This window comes from Limulus polyphemus, unplaced genomic scaffold (genome assembly GCF_000517525.1).
Source record: "Limulus polyphemus unplaced genomic scaffold, Limulus_polyphemus-2.1.2 Scaffold5556, whole genome shotgun sequence".
In the NCBI taxonomy this organism is placed as follows: Eukaryota; Metazoa; Arthropoda; class Merostomata; order Xiphosura; family Limulidae; genus Limulus; species Limulus polyphemus.
In genome coordinates, this window is record NW_013671166.1 from 44,425 (window position 1) to 60,109 (window position 15,685).

The 15,685-nt window shown below is 33.9% G+C and overlaps 1 pseudogene; it reads left to right on the forward strand.

Annotated features, from left to right (window-relative positions):
• Window positions 1–14,398, forward strand: part of LOC106472725 — a 44,196-nt pseudogene extending 29,798 nt beyond the window's left edge.
• Window positions 14,399–15,685: the final 1,287 nt, after the last annotated feature.

Consider the following 15,685-nt stretch of genomic DNA (forward strand, 5'->3'; position numbering starts at 1 on the left):
TAAAGTTTTTCTTCATTACCCATTTAAGCCGTCTCCAGCCATTATTAAACTAAGCATTTCCTTTAGATAAAAATATTCCTGTATTAAGAATAAAACTTATTCATACAGGATAAAACATTTTTTAAACGTTACTTAAGTTTTTAATCATTTCAGTTTGTGGCCAAACAAAAGTTTTATAATTTCCCTTATATTATTGTAAACTTGCTTTCCCTTTAAATTATTCAGTAACCGATCTTGTAAAAAGCAAAATAGTTTTGTAAGTTGCTTATCTCAACAGTGGCCTGTATTTTAAGTGTGGTTCACTTTCCTCTTATATGGAGCAAGCACATCTAATTCTGCTTGCTCTTCAAAGATCGGGTGTAACGGTCTTGAGATAAATATACCACGTTACATTATTGGTTCTTCCTTTATTCTATACATGCACAGACCTCACGAATCTTGCCTTTCATTGGATCTACACAGTGACGTCAGACAATACTGACTAGTGCCAATCTGGAGGATTGCTTGTTACTTCTTGATTAAAGCACTTTACGGTACCGATTGGTGAAAGGCGCACCTCATTTCCATTTATCTTTTCTTCATCTCTCCAGTTTAGTAGAATGGTATGTTAATTTTATTCTATTTCGCGTTGTCATTTTCGCTTAAACATTCTAATATGTTGTTTAAATTACTCATGTTTAAATTTCTGTGTTAGTTTTGTTTTAGTTATTTTGTACTATCTTCTCTAAATTCTTTTTAAAAATAACCGGTTTCATTTATACAATGCGAACAGATCTTGCACCGTATCTGGTATATATTCTGTAAACCAAGGATCCAAAATATTGTGGTTTATAATTCATACTTGGAATAGTCGGTACTTGGTGAAATGCCTTAATTACAAAATTGACGAAAACAAGAACAGTTGTACTTCCCAGATATTTCATTTATTACGACCATGGTTTCTCCTATACTGGTGACACTATGGTTGTCATAAATGAAATATTCGTGAAACGTAAATCTGTTTGTTTGCCTCAATTTTGTATTCTGGTTTATATATATAAAAAGGGACAATTTCAGCGTGTTTTATCTTTTCATTTCTGTTAGCGAAGAAAAGTTTACAAACTCATGTTTCAAAGGGTTTTAATTTTTAAGTTTTTAAAGACATTTACGTCTTCACCATGAAGTGGGCAAATAACATTTAATTTTCGATCACAAATTTATGAATAGTCAAATTTAGTCAAAAATCCACTAAAGTGCACAACTTTATCGATAATATCTTAGAATTATCCTCAAGTCAAAATCGTGAAATAATTAAAAGTGTCTATAACAAGAAATATAAATCCATCAGATAGAAAAGAAAACAATTTAGCCAAGAAAATAAGAAGGCATTACAGTACAGGCACCATTTTAGGCCCTGATTAAAGGGGGAATGAACTTTTATAACGAAAGAGTGAACCAGCAAGCAACTAGAAACCCGATACGCACTACATCTCACTTTTAAAGATTCTGTTAACGATAACATTGTATAAACTATGTAAATAATACGTTAAACTATACGTTGGAGCTTGAAAAAAACAAAAAAAAATTTCTTTGTTTTTTTCCTTTGTGTTATGAACACTGTTTCGTGAACCTCTTAATGGTGATAACAAAAAAAAACACATTAAGAAACTAACTGTGAATATACTTCACAATATCGAGTAATAACCATGAGTTGTTGTTTAGATATAGAGAACTTTAATCTTAAAGTTACTATTTTCATAGTCACTGAGTAAACATCTAATTTTTTTATGTGCGCAGCTTCATGTATTCTATGTTAGTGTCATAACCTAATTGCAACTGAACATATGTTTTGAACATGTCAGTCATGTGTATTCTTTAACTCATATAATTATGACCCTGAACTACATAAAATTATTTAATTAAACTATCTTCCCTCTAAACACACATATGTACATATATATGTATATATATATATACACACACACACATATACATACATACATATGTATAGAAAATCAATACTCAAACAGTCAAGCAATACAAAATATATATAAAAAAGAACTGCATTAAAAACATCAGATCCAAGCCTGTGATAAATGACATCCAAAGGAACAAAAACAATCCCAAACAAAAATCAAATCAAAGACGCTGCATAAATCAAGAGGCTCTCCAGGGTACAGGCTATAATGTAGGATATATAATGTGCCCTGGGTTTTCGAGGTGACTGCTGAAATAGGAACCACATTGCGCCAGTCTCATAAGAAGAAATTCAATAAAGAGAAAGAAAATAATCAAAGAAGTAGAAATTAGAAGAGCGAGATATGGGTGCTCTAGCCCACAATGTCCCACATCTGTATCGCCCTTCACTTCCTGCAGACAGTTGTGGGAAGGTGACTGCTCTTCAAAGTAAAAGAAATAAATAAATAAGAATAAAAAAAAGTAAAAGAAAAAGAAAGAAAGAAAAACGAAATAAGGCAATACCACTTGGGAGTAAGTAAGGTAAACTTACCTCCTGAGGTTGGCATTCCAACCACCATTGTAGTAGTAAAGCACTAATTAGTAGCACAGTAGACAAATTATACTAGTATAAAATCCCAACCAAGTTATCTAAACTAAACAGTATAACTACTGATTTTCAGACTCTACACAAGCCTTTATATGCGATCAGGTGTTCATCCGCATAAAAGTAGTGCCAAGTTGTTTAAATGACCTTATTAAAAACTAAAAATACTTATTGGAAACTATCAGCAAAATCTCCTTAATGTTTACTTCTTTATATTTATTTCATACGTTTTTATACGTTTTGTCTGATTGATATTCCATCTATCAGACAAGATCCAGATGTCGATATCAAACTAACCAGCAACTAAGGAAAATCAACTCCTACTTCCTTTCGCTGTCTGCAGTAAATCATGAATTAATGTACAATACACTTACGAACTAAGGTGTGAAATAGGTCGCAAGTATTAATATTATTATTATTATCATGATTACCGGTGTCGGAAAGAGCCTTTAGCAACGCCAGAGCCTACGATTAGGACAATTCATTTCTCAAAATTCTGTCGACATCCTATTATGTTATTTGTACAGCACATTAACACCTACCACCTAAGCCAGCCCGGCATCTTCATGTGGATAAAAAAAAAAAAGAAAAAAGAAGTCGTTTTGGTTGGTTGGATTATACAAAAAGATGTTTGGCACTATTTTCGAGATCTAGGTCGCTGAACCAGGTCCGTGACCTGACCCGAGACCGTGAGAGCCAATATAGAAAAGTTAACTTTTAAATGTAAAGTAAAACGATGTAGAAATGAAACATGCTTGAAATGTTCTAGGTGTGGTTGTGAATGTGATTGTTTACGTGTAGTGGTTAAGCTAAACCGTGTGTCCAGGTCAGATGAGGGAAAAACTTATTCGAAATAGAAATGAATAAAAACCCTATAACCCAAGCGCTTTCGAAAGGTGGACCTTCCTTCTTCAGTTTGCCCCTGAAGAAGAAAGGTCCACCTTTCGAAAGCGCTCCCGTTGTAGGGTTTTTATTCATTTCTATCAAGACTTCTTGAACCTACATGTTTTTCTAACATCATGAACTTATTCAAAGATATCCCAATCGATTTGACATACCAGGTGAATAAGACATTCAATTGATATTGACATAAGAAAATGGGGGATTGGAATCACACACAAGAAATCATCAGTAATGGCACAGTAAAGCCTGAAGATGTTGTATTGAAGTTGAAGCAGATACACGATCATTAAAAAATGATTTTTCTAGCGATTATCATATTAAAATTGCCATTTCTGCAATGAAGATTAAATATAATAAGGATGGTATAATGCCCAGTATGTTACAACCACAGTATAATCCATATAGATTTCATCATGTCATATTTTCCTTAATATTTAATTGTTTTTCGTTTCAGAAATTGTCCCCCGAGCTTCGTTTATCGAAGAAATAACCCCAAATCACTGATTTCAGGAATGACGACCCTACCCCCCCCCCCAATACCCCGATGGCTTAGCGGTAACTCTGAAAAATTATAACGTTAAAATTCGGGGACAGGCCTTCGCGGTGGAGAGAGCACATATAGTCCCTGATGCAGCTTTGTGCATTTTTTTTTAAATACATTTCCCAGCTCCAAAAAAAAATCGAAATTAATTCATAAATTTTGTATATATTACAGAAACCACTAGGGCAATTCCTAACTTTAGTCCTATACGCCGATATGTTTTAGACAAAAAGTAAATTGGCTCAATTGCAGCAAGACCCAAACACTAGCTTTTTTCGAATGATTTCGAGAAGCTGTCTTCATCAGAATCACTCTACAAATGTTCTCGATCCTTTTGAGTTATTTTTCTGATTGCTATATGGAGATCAAAATATAAATGTACGTACGATGAAAGAAATTCGTAGTTATAACTTCTTTATATTCTGTTTCAGTTTTCCAATTCAGAAATTACAAAACTATATCTCTTTTAGACTTTTTTGAACAACTTATGCTCAGTTAAGTCTAAAAATTGAATATAAGGTCATTGTTTATTAGAAAATATCGTAACACTTGGTGTTTAGTTTCGTATTTCGAAAAATTTAGAGTTGTTGGGTTGAAGGTACAAGAAAAAAGTTATCCAATAAAATACTCTTAAAGTTGAAACAAGAAAATTTCGTTTTCACATATCGCTCAAAGTATGGTTTCTGTAAGTAACTGTTTTTTCAATGTCACTTGGAGTGCGTTTTCTATGACTAATTTCTGTAATTATTTCAGCAATTAATTATATTTTCTTATGCCGTATAGTGAGTGGTTTCAAAGAACTGAGTATGCTTTTTCTAACCGCTTAGCGTGCGGCTTCAGTAACTGAGTTTGTTTTCTCATATTGCTCAGCGTGTAGTGTCAGTAATTGATTTTGTTTTCTCATGCTGCATATTGAAAGGTTTCCATAACTATTTATATTTCTCAAGTTGTTTATGGTCGGGTGTGTCCTAGTGGTTTGTGTACCTGGGCTGTAAATTGGAAAGTTCATGGTATTCGTCTCGTTGCTGTAAAAGTTCGCTCTGCGCTCTCAGACCGTTGGTGCGCTGTAAAAATGACAGTCGAATTCCAATATTCTTTCAGACAATAGTAGCCAAAGAGTTGTCAGTCTATCAGTTCAAAATTAGGAACAACCTTGCGCATGAGTGCTTGACTTTGCTGGAAAGTGAGAGAATGCAAAACAAAAACATTACGTCCTACAACTTTATTTTAAGCAAACCATGGTTAAGACTCTCTGACAAGCGAAGGGAACATTTTTAGCGTTAAATCGCAAAGAACAAGTACTATTGTTACAAGTAAGTATAAATAGCAAATCAAAACTTTTGTAATTTAAAAGTTTTAGTAAAAGTCAATGTAAGATGCCATAAGAAAATATAACTTTCCAAAGTGACTAGTTTTGAATAATAGAGTATGTACACTGAGGGAAAAAAACGGAGAGGGGACAAAATACATAGCTGCACTGCCTGTATTCAAAGTTGTGTTTTAGGCCTCTTTTACCCTGTGTAATAGACACTTATGGCTATGTTCAAATAACCCTTCTATAGCTTTATGCGAAAATCCTAAATAACCTATAATCAAATAATCTATGCTGCTTAGCGTGCACTTTATGTAACAGTTTCTTTGCTTGTTCGTTTCTCTCTCTCTTCTGATTTCTGAGTACCTCAGAAGCACAAACTTGCTGAATTTTCAATTTTCTTGATCATCTTAGATAGTTTTTTAACCTACAAGTGTTATATGTTAGTTGCATCTACTTGCTTTTATAGAACAATATGAGTCAAAACTTTTCTTACAGAACGGTCGACTAAAGAAAAGTCTATGCTTCCACAGTAAGCCACTCCTCTTAAAATATAAACTTAAAATCTCTCCAGATTGAATATTTATATTTAGTAAGCTCTGACGAGTTGTTACTAAAGGTATAGGCCTAGCCACTTTTAGAAATAGATAATTCAAAAGTACATACCAGTAGTTGAGCCTGTACGTTAAAATAACGAAATATTTGTCCAACTTTTACGCATAAACTATAAGTAAATTGTGAATTTTACAAGCAAGAATAATTTAAATATTTTCGTGTATTTGTTAAGCTTATAAATTTAAATTTTTTTTGTTGTTGATGAAATCAATATAGTTACTGATGTTTAGACAGTTTTAACATTAGGTGCGAGTTAAATTAATGGTAATAATAATTTGCATCACTTACACATATGAATTTTGTACGGTTACTGTACATATTGGGAATCTCTAAATAATCTAATTTAGGTTGACACAGTCGTTTGAAAATGGGGGTGGGGGTGAACTATTAAAATTGCGATGAACAAAAAGATTTGGCTTAAAAAGATGGAAATTAATTCAGACTTACGGATTATATACATTGATCACCATATTTCTTCTTTTTAGTTCAGTCTAATTTTATTTGTTATAGTCTTATCCAAAGTGTTAAGACGCAAAAATAATAGGCACGGGAAACTGTTGATACTTGTTTCATTCCAGAATTTTACTGACCATTTACTGAATAAAATGTTAATTGAAATTCAACTGATAATTTTGTTCAAAAACTTGTTACTGAATATTTATCTTAATATAACCATAAATAAACCCAGAATAAGAATTCATACAAGAAACTTTAAAATCCTACTTGATACAGTGATAGTGCGCAAGACTTATTGTAATTACAAACAGTTGTTTTGTAGAAAGGTCGATAGCTATGGTTGCTAGTTGTCAGGTTATTATACTTGGTTAATACAACTCTGTTAAACGAAACGATCTCAACTGTTTTACACTCCTAGCGGAGTATTTTAGAATTAATGTAAACCGCAATAGAATAATATACGCACGTGTACAAATCAAAACGTTCACAACGAGAATTAAAAACAAATTGTCCATTAACAGTCCTTGTCATCATCATTAAATCATAATGGAACATTTTTGTGATCATATCTCCCAAAAGCGTTGGGGATATTCCATCTATCAGTCATGATCCAGAGCAAATGTCACACTAGTCAGCAGCTATGGAGAATCTGTTAAGGGCTAGGAGTTGAGTGCTTGAACCCACAACGTTTCAATTCCTACTGCCTTTTGTTGTCTGCATTCAGTTATGGGAAGTTATTTGCCCTTAATATTTAGATGTAAAAATTACCTTGTTGTAGGAATACATCACCTTATTTTCTACATTTGTAAAACTCACAACCTCCACCCTATTAATAAATATTATAAAATAAAAGTGCACGTAATCGGATATATATATATAATTATAGATATATAAAGATAAATCACTAAATCAACAGGAAACTGCTATGGTTTCTTTAGCAAATGCTATTTAAATTATAAGAAATTTTAAGAGTTCTAGCGGTGAGCAACCGTTTGTTGAAAACAAAGACAGTTCTTTATCAACGAGCTTTTTGAAAAAGTTATAAATGGTATTCATTAATGCATATCGGTTGAAAAGAAAAAGTTTCATCGAGTTGCTTAAAAAATATTAAGTTTTTTTCTTAAAGCTTATCTGAGAGACCTTGTTTGTGCTTTGGCAAGTATAATAAAAAAAGACTCATTTTGTGATACAAATAAAAACTTAAAAGTCATAAATCATATGTTAACTTTTCTAATGGATCATAAGGTTGTTCGTGAAGTAAGTGATGGTGAAAACTCTTAGAGTGTATTATTTAATACATGGAATTTTTTACTATGGGTTCTACATTCCAATAGATTCAAAGACTACTTGTTTGTTTTTTCCTAGACACAGCTATGAATCATAATTATGAAAATACGATTATCTTTATTACTACCAGAAAAAATGAACAGAAAAGAACAACAAATAAACTGTGAAGCTGAACTCTCGGAATAATCTTTACCTGATATTTTTCGCCATCTATACGGGTTGTATGCTCATAAAGCTTGATCTAGATAAATACTATATCAGCTTTTCGAGCAAATCATCTAAAAGCAGTACACGTGTACCAGCTGCTCTAGTGACAAGGAGCAAGGGCTATGACGAATTGTTGTTTGTTGGACTGGATTTCATCTTATAACCTTTTTGGGCGTGGTTGTTACTGGTGTATAAATATGATACCTCATCTTCGACTTGAAGTATATATTTTTACGAATCTTTGGAAGCCTCTTCTTAACAAGATCATTATCATTGAACATCTGGATAACGTTAAATAATAAATTAAAATTGATGGCTAAAGAAATTATAACTAAAAAAACCTATCAAACAATGATTTGTTTGGTTTGGTTTGTTTCGAATTTCACGCAAAGTTACACAAGGGCTATCTGCGCTAGACGTCCCTAATTTAGCAAAGAAAGGCTAGAGGGAAGGCAGCTAGTCATCATTACTCACCACCAACTCTTGGGCAACACTTTTACAAACGAAGAGTGGGATTGACCGTCACATTATAACTTCCCTACGGCTAAAAGGCGAACCCGCGACCCTCAGATTGTGAGTCAAGCGCCCTAACCACCTGTCCATGCCGGGCCATCAAACAATGAAATATGCAAACGCAAGTGTATTTAAAATTTTATTGATTTGCTGTATTGTATAAACTATCTTGTGTGTACACACCCTCAAATTAATAAAATGGCATATGACCAAGATCAAAAACCCAATCTGAGAATTATATTTAAAATTTCATTGTACTGTATACAAAACACTGAAAGTACACGTAATCGGATAGATTATACATATAATTTAAACGACATTATTTTCATACATTTTATGTATTCCAGATGCCCCCCAGTGGCACAGCGGTATGTCTGAGGACGTATAACGCTAAAAACCGGCAGAGCACAGATAGCCCATTGTGTAGCTTTGTGCTTAACTTCAAACAAACAAATTTCCAGATTATCTACAAAAACCCCACTCCACTGTTGAGTTTGAGATGCATGCACCTTCCATTTATCTACATTGCTAAGTGCATTGCTAGGGACACTTTTATAAAGTCATGGGCCCGGCATGGCCAGGTGGTTAGGGTGCTCGACTCGCAATCTGTGGGTCGTGGGTTCGAATCCCCGTCACACCAAACATGCTCGCCCTTTCAGCCGTGGAGGCGTTATAATGTGACGGTCAATCCCACTATTCGTTGGTAAAAGAGTAGCCCAAGAGTTGGCGGTGGGTGGTGATGACTAGCTGCCTTCCCTCTAGTCTTACACTGCTAAATTAGGGACGGCTAACGCAGATAGCCCTCGTGTAGCTTTGCGCGAAATCCATAACAAACAAACTTTTATAAAGTCATAAAGTTAAATCATGTATAGGAATAGAAATATTTAGTTAAGGTAGAAAAACGTTTCACAGCAAACGAAGTTTTCAATAGTACCAAAGGCATTGGAAATGTGTCTTTCACAAATTATGAAATATGTACATATATTTATATAACTAAACGCACGATAGTTGAAAAGCGCACATCGTAAAAATATATAAATCAAAAATAAAACGATTCGGTAAACTGAGATCTTTCGGTTGGTAATATTTTCTTCATCAATTTTAAACTAACCTCTACCTAGTATACGATTGGCGAATGCTATTCTTTAGTGAATAGTATAGATGTTCTTTCAAGCCACAATTTATCACTGAAATATAACACTACTGAGAACAAATAACATAAAATTATATAAAATCATCCTTGGAATTTATACCAAGCATGCAGAGGGTACAAGAGTTCAGAAGACCTTTGTGTAAATAGGACTCGTCAAATAGAGGTCTACTAGATCAAAGGATCTCTGTTGTACTGTTGAAGAGCAATACATATCCAACCATTGATATTTTTATTTTGTGATAATTTCTTCTCATTAACCTGGGTTCTAGAATATGATTGAGACACTGGGGTCTAACTACACCCAAACTTAGTTCTTCTAATTTTTCCCAGTTTAACTAGACTGATTTCTATATTTTTCTAACTAGGATGAGATGGCGTCTCATCGCGTGTAGAAGATCAATAGAGGTCTCGCCTCCTACAACATAATACTGGTCTAGGGATATTTTTTTTTTACATATCAGTTAAGCGCACGTGTGCGTATGTGTGAATTTGTTTATGTCAGAACGAATGCTGAGTATTTTTTGTTATAAGAGCAATATTCATCAATTAGTTTTTGCAATAGTTCTTTCCTTACGCAAGCTTAGCAAATTGTTGAACATAGTTACTAATAATTTTGATATTATAACTGGACAGATACTCAGGAAAGAAATTTTGTACATAAGATGTCGATCAGTTCATTTTGCAATATGAAATATACTATTTTATATGCGTGAGAATACTTTAATTTCAAAACCTGTTTTTCTCAAGCAATCAGATTGGTCTCCTTTTACTTCCTGATAACACTTAATGGTGGTATTTTTACCACCTTTCTAGTCTGTTTATTTCGCATAATTTAGCCAACATCTTTATAAAATCCATAACTAGGATCAATTTTAACTGAATAAAAAAGTGAAAAAAGCAATAACTAGAAAGGGTACAGTGTCATAAGTCACAAAATATGTAATCTGTGTTATAGGCAGACGACAAAAAAAGAGAAAAAGAAGAAGAGTAAGAAGAAGTAGGAGGCTGCTCCAGCACCGGCCGAGGTACCTCCCGAACCTGCTCCTTCCTCCGCTCCTACTCCAGCATCTAAAGGATCCACTAAAAGAGCCAAGAGATCAGGCTCAAACGTTTTCTCTATGTTTACCCAGCATCAGGTTCAAGAGTTTAAGGAGGTATCCAATTATACAGACGATTGGCACTAGTTCATAAGATTTATGTCTCCTGTAAAGTAAGCCAAGAAGTGAAATTAGGAAGTAAAAGTAATTTTCTTTCACTCTAATCAGTGTTGAGTAGGATAGCTCTAAAATGAAAAGTATTACAACCTGATAAACTGGTAGCTTCAAAATATTACATAAGTTCTTCTTGTTCAACTTCAAATAAATTCTCAGAACACACACATATATATATAATTGGATACTTGTTTTTTATGAGGTGTTCCAATATTTTTATCTAATGATATGATACGTAGTCGTTAAATTTTTTTACTAAACTATGACGCAAACCACACTGTCTTCACAAATCATAATTTAGTTTGTGACAACACAAGTTTTACTAACATATCAATATAAAGATTGAAAAGTTTGCCGTTTTGGCAAGGATGTTGATGTAATTTTGATTATTTCAGGCGTTTCAGCTCATTGACCAAGACAAAGATGGCTTTATCTCCAAGAATGATCTGAAGGTCACTTTTGATTCTTTAGGTAAGAACATCTAGCTGGTCAATTTTCTTTTTATATGTAGTAAAGAAAATGGCATGTGCAGTTGTAAATGTGATTTGTTGCTACAAATATTGAAAAATAAATAGAGGGGTGGACTGGGAGACAGACAGACAGAAATCTTACCAAGAAAGTATAATAATTACGAAATTGGCTATAGTAAGTAATGTGATGTACAATTCCACATTTCTCTCATTGAAATACTGTGGAAATGATTAATGACTGTTTGTTTGTTGTTATACATAAAGCTACAAAATAGGCTTCTGTGCTGTGTCAGATTTGTGTACCGAATATTACTGTTTTTTTGTTTTTTCCATAGGAGATCTTTAGAAATAATTAATTGATGTTGTTTTAGAATGATTGATAAATTACTCCTGCATGTATATAATCGTTATTCTATTATTCAACTGTAACGAATTTATTGTTATGTATTTATTTTTAATATGAACGTTGTTTAGATTAAATTTGTATTTAAAAATATGCGTAACTTATAGTATCAGATATGTATTGCGTGTAACGAATTTGTTATATATTTATTTTAATGATAACGTTTGTTGTCATTGAGTTTATATTTAAAAACGTGCCTAGCTTACAGTGTTAGTTACGTATGGCGAAACTCCCGCCAATTCTCCAAGGTTGTCGAATATTCGTGAACGCAAAAATCGACAATATATCCACTTCCGTAACCGGTTAAATGGCCCGGCATAGCCAGGTGGATAAGGCGCTCGACTCGCAATCTGAGGGTCGCAGGTTCGAATCCCCGTCCCACCAAACATGCTCGCCCTTTCAGCCGTAGGGGCGTTATAATGTGATGGTCAATCCCACTATTCGTTGGTAAAAGAGTAGCCCAAGAGTTGGCGGTGGGTGGTGATGACTAGCTGCCTTCCCTCTAGTCTAGGGACGGCTAGCGCAGATAGCCCTCGTGTTGCTTTGCGCGAAATTAAAAAACAAAACAAACCGGCTAAATATAGTGCAGTTTTGTCCCAACTTTCAAAAAAAAACATTTCCCGCAGATATAAAAAGACCAAGGCCAAAGAAGAGAGCATATAAGTCTGCTAGGAACCTGTTGTAACCATGTACGCTAGAAACCGTGATTTTGCTAACCCTTATCAACCGGAAAATATACAACATTTGATCAGGAACAGGTATAAATTTCGAAAGTCTTTGGATTCTCGTAGGACGTTAGTATCTTTCCGAAACTATTACTGAATTCTCATTGAACATTAGTGGTTTTATGAAAATATTATCTCACTTCGATGGTCCAACAATTCAGTGTCTGACAAAGCTTAGTTAGCTTCTCGGCAATTGTACGTACATTGACTCCAAGTTAACTGGCTGGATATCAAGGAGACTCTGAACTAGAAAGAAGATTTTGTGTTTGTAAGTTAGTGAAATTTTGTTTTATAAAACTTTGCTTGTGGTAAATATTCGTAATAATTATTGTTGAAAATTTTACGGTTGTATATATATATGTTAAAACGTATTTGTGTGAAAAACGAAGACAATGTGCGTCAATCTTGTTGGCAAATAGCGTAAATCGGCTTCGGACTATTTTAAACTCTCAATACGTTACACAACTTATTGGACATATACACTATGTTCGTGGAAAAAGCTGTTGTTTCAACAAAAAATGCCAACCTTTGGATTTAAAGAATTAGCAATATAATTATATATATCATTTTATTCGTGTTTTTTATTATTATTTAGGTCGACTTATTTCTGACCCTGAGGTAGATAGGATGGTAGCAGAAGCAACAGGCCCAATTAATTTCACCATGTTTCTCACTATATTTGGTGATAAAATGACTGAAGGTATGTTCAGTTCTGCGCAAATATTTGTGTTATCTTAAGTTAATTAGGGTTTTTTTTTAGAAATGATAAACAATTATAATTCCAATTCCAATAGAGAAGCAAAGTATTGCACCTGTGAACATTCTTTTAATGTACATTTCAGCTAGACTTTCAGCAGCTGGTGCGATACACGATATTTTATATTATGCAAATTATCAATTATCATTCTGAGTTGAACAACCAAAGAGTAACGATAGACACAATTCCAAACATTATTATTAATTAAATGAGCGTATTAATTTCAAGTCACTGTCCAATACCGAGACCTGAGGATTCGAGACCGAGACCATGTAATAAATTACACAATGAAAATAAAGCAAGAAGAATAAAAATGAAATGCATCAAACAAATTTTATTAACATCATATCCGCAAATCTTTTACAAGTTAACCCCAAAGTCTTTGTTGTACCGTCTCCTCCTGTGAAAATAAAAAATAAAAAAGGTCAGCAGATGAAATTAGTGTTGGTGGCAGTAAATTATTTATGATCTTTGAAGCTAAACAGGATCACAGCAGATCTATTTAGGCATGTTACATATGAGGGATAATCACTAACGTTGGACTTAAATACGTGCACCAGATGAAGTTCATACAAACGCACTGTATAGTAGCAATTATTTTTGTATAGCTCATGTTATAATTGCAGACTGACGTTCAGGTAACGTGACAGTTGGTGACATAAGTAAAAATAAGGGAGGCATTATAAACATCAATACAAAGGTGTAATACCAACTACCAAGGGGTTTTACTAATAAAACATCTTTGATGCTACAACGCGCCTCGTATGAACTGCTGCGTAATCGATATTTGGCGCTTAATAATCCTGGGTAGGTGACTGGTCTAATACTGTTAAAACTCGGTCTCGTTTTCGAAACCTGTAAAACATCGAGACCCTGAGAGTCTAGACCGAGACCTCCGAAGGGTGGCCTCGAGACCTACAACAATGACACAGATGAATGAAAACACTAAGTTAGTCTGACACTTGTAAAATGTCTAGCGTACATTGGAAGATAAACACTTATTGAACAATTCATGCTACTCATGCCATGATTACAACATATTTTCCTCTTCCTCACCCAGCGTCAGAAGTATTTAATTCAAAGAACAAGATAAGTGAGTGGAAAACTAAAATATAAAGCAAAATAATGTATTCAAAATAACTTCAATATTGAATTTTCTGTGTCAATAACTGTGTCAAGTAAAATTATAAAATCATAAAAACACATATCATTATTTATTTTTGGTAGGTACTGACGAAGAAGATGTCGTTTTCAATGCCTTTACTCGTTTCGATGAAGGAGAAGGTCTAGTCAGTGAAGATACGTAAGTTCCTCAATATGTATATTTATCATATAATCTTTATAGCCTTGACGATCAGAATCAATATTTCATTTTTTTTTCTCGATTCGATCATGGTAAGGATTTTGTTATTTAATGTGAGGTAAGATATTTTCGTATGACAATTACAATTCTCTACAACGAGGCTTGGCAATCTGCGGGTTGCGAGTTTGAATCCCGTCATAGAACATTCTTGCCCTTTTATCCGTGGTTATAATATGACGGTGAATCCCATTTTTCGTTGGTAAAGGCATAGCCCAAGTGTTGGTGGTGGGTGGTGTTGATTAGCTGCCTTCCTTCTACTCTATCACTTCTAAATTAGGGACAGCTAGTTAGCCAGGAAGACATAGAGTAGCTTTACGCGAAATTCCAAAAACAAAAAAACCCTCCAACAAAAGACAAAATTAAAAGTTCAAAATTTAGTAACAAGGAAGAAAAATTTATACACTCTTTCGAAATAAAAAGTGTATAAAAAGGTGTATCTTTCAAAACTACACCAGGCTATCTTCCACACATAAAATCTCATATGAGACTACAATGACTGATACTCTTTACCGTCGACATAGGCAGGCTTCTAAGAAGTGACATTGCTTGAAAGTGCAGTTCTGATTTGATCATGACATGAAATTTGTAATTAATTTGAGTCTCATTGTCACAGTTAGCCATGTCGAAAGGTAAATAAACTTTGCGTTTTAAATGCATTTGGAACGTTGGACTGGCTGTACCCCCTACTTCTCTCTTTCGTAATGTATGCCTATAAAGATGTACAAAAAATAGTGATGACAAGAAGTTTACGAAGATGTGCCAAACCGAGCCACCACTCCTACATTCCAGAGATATCTTGTTTATAAAATAATTGAATCAAATTCTAAAGTTTGTATTATGTACTCGTTTCTTACAGAATTTCGTCTTCATACAATGTTGGTATCGCATACTGAAGTTGACTTTTATAAAACAACATTAACAGCTGCAGGTTCCTACTCTCTCTTTCTTCCGTATTAGTACTTAATTGATTAACTGAAATATGTTATTCTTAGTAACTTTCGGTATGATTAAGGTGAGTGTTTTGTAGTCATTTAGTGAATTGCTATTGTTAACAATTACTAATCAAGGAGTCCTTCGTAGAGACAGCGGTAAGTTTACGGATATACAACGCTAAGATCTGGAATTCGAGTTCCCACGGTGGACACAACAGATAACCCAATGAGGCTTTAATCTAAAACAAACACTAATTAAGGAATATTTCGGCAGCTAAATCTGTGGCCATCTTAA